Source organism: Abramis brama (genome assembly GCF_963993115.1).
Source record: "Abramis brama genome assembly, chromosome: 21".
Classification (NCBI taxonomy): Eukaryota; Metazoa; Chordata; class Actinopteri; order Cypriniformes; family Leuciscidae; genus Abramis; species Abramis brama.
In genome coordinates, this window is record NC_139983.1 from 29,990,434 (window position 1) to 29,996,759 (window position 6,326).

The following is a 6,326-nucleotide window of genomic DNA, read 5'->3' on the forward strand; positions in this document are numbered from 1 at the left end:
CTTAATCTAAGCCCTGTCTGTGACACCAGGCCTATGCATCTCTCTAATCTGGATCCATAAACACTTCGTCTGGCTATGCTCAGAATGGCATAAGATCATATCACTATTTCTGCAATAGTACAGTATGCGAACTGTCTGCATGCATGGAATATCTGGTTGGCCTACATTTTCCAATGTGTAAACCAGATCTTAAGCCAGACTCAGATAACAGGAGTTTTTAAATATTAACCGAATGTGAAATCTGGTTGCATCACGCACAGAATCTGCACAGATTTTCTTCTCTTAAATCTCAAACCTGCACACACTACTAGATTTGAACTTACACTACAAGATATTCTTAAAGTCCCCCTGTGGTTTATATGTCTATGTGGTGTTTTTAATGTGCTTTAAGTCAAAGCATGTGCAGATTCATAAGTCGACACCATTGCTGAGTATTTTCTCCTTAAAACTGCAGTGAACCAAAGACAGTCTCAAAAACACGGTTTGAAATCACTTTGAAGTCACAAACTACCTTGTAACCAATCAGATCAATGTGTGATCGTCAATGAGTGGATCTCTGAGCTGAGTGAGTGAGTGGAGGCGGGGCTAATTTGCATATTCATAGAACCACGTATACTAAATAAGGGCAAGGATGTAGAGTTACATTTAAGGCTATTTTAAGGCATGAAGGAAAAAAAGTTTAAATATGTAATTTTGGTGAGGGGTAAAATTATTGACCACAGGGGGACTTTAAGATCATCATGCCAGATCACATGATCTCACGCGAAAGCGGAGGTAAACAAAATAGATACTGTGTCACGGCAGCGTGCCGTAGACATTATATGAGGAGACATTATAAAGGCAGTCGTGTTGTTGCAACATTTCGGCCATCTCCTATCTCTTTGAAAAGGGGAAACATCAAATTCTCTAAAACCGTTCGCCAAGCTTACGATTAAATTACATATTTTAAATCACCAATGAAATCTGACTACAACTGTCTCAAATTTTGTTTCTAAATGCTCGAATCAGGACAAAAAACCCTGAATTTTTTAGCCTGGACAAAGCTAAAGCGCATGTGCAGTCCTAAGCGAGCATCTCTGAACACTGCCTGTTTCTATATCAACCGGAGCTTCTGTGACACAATGACTTTACTAATCAACGATTGGCTCTTTCATTTACAAGGCGGGGCTTATTTGCTATATTGGGCGTTGCACATTCTCCCATTCATAAGTAATCAGAGTGCACCGTCTCCCTATATAAAATGTCTTTGTTTATTAGGCATTACAGAGTGAAGATGAAAAGCAAATGCCATTGAAACTTTTCTAAAGACAGTCGGTTCCCTCTTACATGTTCATAGAATTAATTCATACATTCTTTCATATAATTTCAGCACTTTGCCTTCCACACAAAACGAAACCTAAGCCTGCGTTAGACTGTTAGCTTAATGCTGAACAGTATTTACAGTGAGTATTTCAAATCGCGAAAATCAAATATGGTTTTAATGATAAGTAAAATATGAAACGGCAATATTAACCATCCGGATTTTTATCATGGTTTATCATCAAACTGGTAACTGTTTCATCGCTAGTTTAGTGGTTGACTGATAAATCGCCAAAGCCGATATTTGCCATTTTTTTAATTATCAGAATCGGCTGATTTGTTTTTCTGTTTTGTCAAGGAGTCGGAACTTTTATTTTGACATCACTGAGAACGGCAGCATTTTCCCACTTCATTAGGTGACGGTCTCTGTTAACGAAAAAGTATTATAGCGTTAATATTATATAAACAGAAACTAGTTGCTGCCATCTAAAGTATAACTTTTTTTCCCCAAGTTAAATTTTTCATATTAATTTTCAAATTATTTATTTCTAATTTAGTAAATATGATGTAACAGCAATTATCGCAGTTAAATTTGGTTTATGTATGTTTTTGCTATCTTTAAATTAAATCGTGTGATGTCAGCCATCGGTCACCCAGCTCTCCAAGATATCGGCCATCAAAAAACGTATATTGGTCGGCCACTAATCCAGTTTTACTATTATTTGTTCTGAACAATTTAAAACAATCAAACAGTCTCTCAGACGCATGTAAGAAAAAGAAAACCCTTTGTTTGTAAGTCAGGGGCACAGGAAGTTAAAATGAAGTCATCTACTAATCTTAATTACATAAACTCCTCTCTTTGTTTATTTAAATACACACACTACTTAGAACAATGATTCAGATAAAGAGAGGAAACTAAGCTTACATATTGCACCAAAGCGTGAAAAGAGCAGCTCCACACCAATATCAACAAAGTTCTCTATCCGTATCTACAAAATGCTCCAAGACACAAAATTCTTTACTGTAATAACATTTTGTGTGCAAAAAGGAAGTTGGGGCTGGACATATCCTTTTTGTTTTAATAACATCATGAATCACAAATCATACATTTTAATAGCATCACAGCGAAGGACCATGATCAGATACCTGAGGTTGTTAGTCTGAGTCAGGTGGTAATAGTGGGAGGGGCATTCTCATCCTTAAGAGCATCTGATAGGACAGAAATGTGTATACACCCCTGAGTGCAATAGTGTTGCCCACTTTTTCAGTAGCCTTGGTTCGAAAAGTACTTTTCCCATTGGGATAAAAAAAGAAGTCGTCTGTTGCAGAGTTATATCCTTAAACCAAACCAATCTAGCTACGAGGTGAAGCACAACATAAAAATTAATGTAATTAATGGCCTTAATGAAGAATTGCAAACGACAATCAAAATAAAATGATGGATAAATATATATAAAACTATTTAAAGATGTTATGTATATAGAAACTATATCTATGGCATTGGCAGCATGCGCATATATATATATTATTTATATATTTTAGGGATGCACCGATTTTAACATTTTAGCACCGATAATTCTTTATATTTGAAAGCTGATAAACAATATATTGGCAGATTAATCTAAATCCAAATTTTAATATAATTTTTAAGAGCCTGATTACAAAAACAAAAGTCTCACCATTAAATCCGTGTCCCAAGCACACAATTATAATTATTTTCTCATAGCCTATATGACAGACTTTCATTCATTCACTTTCACAAGTTGCACTTAATTGTATTTTCCTTTTTTAAGTGATTCCAATCACATTTAAAGTGATTCAGAACCATCATGGTGAACAACAGTGCGTATCTGAAGTGTTTCAGCTGAAGGAAATAATCCATTATTTATTGATACCGATATGGTGGCCGATATATCGTGCATCCCTAAAATAAGTAGAATAATAGCGTAGATTGATTAGCATTCGCAGTGGTTCATAGGAGTGGACAGGCATTGAAGAGTTACATTTCCATTTAGTAATTTAGCAGACGCTTTTATCCAAAGCAACTTACTTAGTTCTTTTGATGTGATTTACTTGTTTTGATTAAGTTTTTTTGCAGAATAATGGCTAATGTATATTTCACCAGGAAGTCCACTGTTAAACATGATTTAATGAAATAATTAGGACTAGTTGCTTCAACAGAAAGATATAACATCAATTAAAGGAGCCGTATGTAAGATTGTGGCCAAAACTGGTACTGCAATCACTTTCAAATTGCTGTAGAGGTGTATCCCCTCCCCCTTCCCCTGACTCGAGGTTGCCAGATAGGCTGCAGGATCCAGCAGGAACGTTTGTAGCTGCAGCTGTGGTAACTAGAGCTGAGCTGGCAACCCGGATGCCGAAACACTACTGACTTCGTGATTGGTAGATAGGTGGAGGGTGGAGCATCAGGCCAAAACACAACATGACAACATCAACATCAGTTGAGGGCTGCAACTTCACTTTTTAAATGACAATATCCTGGCCGGACTACTGTTGTCAGTGATATAAGTATTTGAAATGAACATGATTTCTTAATGTCTAGTGACACATCAGGGCCATTTTATGATTAATTGAAATACATTTCTTACATACAGCTCCTTTAACAGAGTAGGTCTGTCTTTAAAGTCACCATGAAATCAAAATGGACAATTATTATTATTATTATTTTTTATGAAACATCGCCATATCTATTATAAATGATTTATCGGTGCACATCATTATTTTTTTATTCATGTGCCCTATAATAAAAATAACATCCCTCCCCTCTTGCAGCTCATCTCTTCTCTGATGATGCATTTGCTGGCACGAGGGCGGGACAACCTGTCACTCACATGGCATAGACCAATAGCTAATGACAATGACCCAATCAATTCCTGAGGACTTTAAAGGTTTATGTTCCCCTATGGAGAAAATGAATGGGGTTTTTACTTCCTGGAACCTGAAAGAAGCTCTCTAAATGAGTCAGAGATATTTATGGTTTATTATTTCCATTATAAATTACTGTTTATTTAAAACCTGCTAAATAGTAGAAACTTTAGAAATGCTATAGATAAAAGACATGGATTAAAAAGCAACAAAAACACAATTTTGATTTCATGAGGTCTTTTAACAACTGGGATGCATATAGGCTTCCTTCTGTTTCTTTAAAGACCGGTCAGTGCGCATGCGCGAACTTATGTCGACTATTTAAAGCCACCCCATCTACTACTGACAGATAATCCTTTCCGTTTGCTTCATCAAGGGAAGTGTGCAACGCAGAAGGACTACTTAAATCAAGCCAGGCTCTAATGGCAGCGATAAGTTCAAACAAACCAATATATTTGTTTCATTGTGAGGTGCATATTAACACCTCACGCCTACGATAAGACAATATAAAGTGGGGGCAAGGAGCAAAGTCCCTGTCCCTCGCTGAAATTACTTCATGGCAGTCAAGATTTAAAGTTGGTCGTGACATTTAATAAGGAACTGACAGACACCTCAATATGACTGACCGAATAACCAGCAGCAGAAGCACAACGTGTGCTGAGACTGTCCAGTCAAGCAAGTAATATGAAAAACAGCAGGGAAATGAGAACATATCTTCAGCTCTATCGCACTGATTAGTATCACTAGCTTAGCTTAGCTGTATATAGAGAGGCGTGCCGTGGATTGATCGGACATCATCAGCTTGTTCAGCAGGTTTAAACCCCCGTGCGATGCACATATGTACGGTCGACCGACAGCTAGTATCTCAGGTCTTTACGGTTTTAAGCATACACACCCTTGTCTCGTGTGAGGGTGCCTGTGTTGCGGCGGCATGGCATGAAGGATCTGCGGAGCGAGAAGTGCGCTAGGCCCCGTGTGATCTGCTCCATTCACTCACGCTTCACTTCACTATCTGTGTATAAAGCCGCTGCTTCACGTACCTGCGGCGGTGTCCTCGCGGTTATTGTTATTGTCGGGGTGTAAAGGCGTTCCTGAAGGGGAAGCGCTGTGGACTGCGGCTCCGGCCCGGTTGTAGGCGGCACGGCTGCTGGTTTCGCTTTGGCAGGGTCAGGTCAGTGTGGAATGAAACGCACAGTGAGTGAAGACGACGGAACTCTGCCAGAGAGACCGGGGGTGACGGGTTACGGAAATCTCGCGAGAAGAGCAGTTCTTGCTGTTGGTGGATGGGTTGGGCTCTTTAGGGAGCACAGCTACTGTACAGAACTTTATTTATTTTATAGTTTTTTTTTAAAACCCTGTAAAGCTTGATGTACAATAATAGTCAGAAATTAAAAAAAGAAAATCTAAAAAAAATGCACGTGTTTTGTTTTATCATACAATGATGAATACATCAGGCTTTTATGACCTATATAATAAGAGAATTTGGAGCTCATTCTTGAAAAGGGGGGAAAAAAACACTTTAGTTTCATTGAGAATCAAAATGAGCAAGCAATTTGGTGGATATTTATATGGCCAAAAAGTAAGATGAAATTTTGTAAATCAATGAGATCTTTATAACAGTATAGTTACATAAAACGTATGTATAAATATAATTTGTCACTCAATCCCCCGGTTTCACAGACAAGGTTTAAGCGTAGTCCCAAACTAAAATGCACTGAAAACACTTTAATGCACTTTAACTGAAAGCAACTTCCTCTAGAATATCTTAAAAATATGTCAGTGCCATTGTTTTGCAAGTGGTAAGTTACTCAGAATCAAATGACGTCCAGCTTCTCCTCTCTGGACGTCTAATGGGTTTGAGGGATAGAGGTTAGGGCAGGGGAGTAATCCTACTCTTGGAGGGCCACTGTCCTGTAAAGTTTAGCTGGTTCAGGAGTGTAATTGGGATTGGAGCTAATCAAGCTCTAGGGATACAAGAAACTTCTGTGTTGAGGCAAGTTGGAGCTAAACCTTGCAGGACAGTGGCCCTCCAGGACCGAGTTTTGACACCCCTGGGTTAGGGTACGATTGGATATTCCTAATCCTGGTTTATCTAAGCCCTGTCTGTGAAACCAGGCCTATATCTCCCAATAATATGTCTT

The 6,326-nt window shown here is 38.3% G+C and overlaps 1 protein-coding gene across 8 annotated transcripts in view; it reads right to left on the bottom strand.

The window, feature by feature from the left end:
• ktn1 (kinectin 1) overlaps positions 1-5,394 on the bottom strand; it is a 41,597-nt gene extending 36,203 nt beyond the window's left edge. For 4 of the 8 annotated variants that reach the window (XM_084097438.1, XM_084097436.1, XM_084097434.1 and 1 more), the window contains exon 1: positions 5,226-5,394. The gene's annotated coding sequence lies outside the window, so the exon portion shown is untranslated. The remainder of the gene's footprint in view (positions 1-5,225) is intronic. The other 4 variants (XM_084097437.1, XM_084097435.1, XM_084097433.1 and 1 more) reach the window with 1 other exon arrangement.
• Positions 5,395-6,326: the final 932 nt, after the last annotated feature.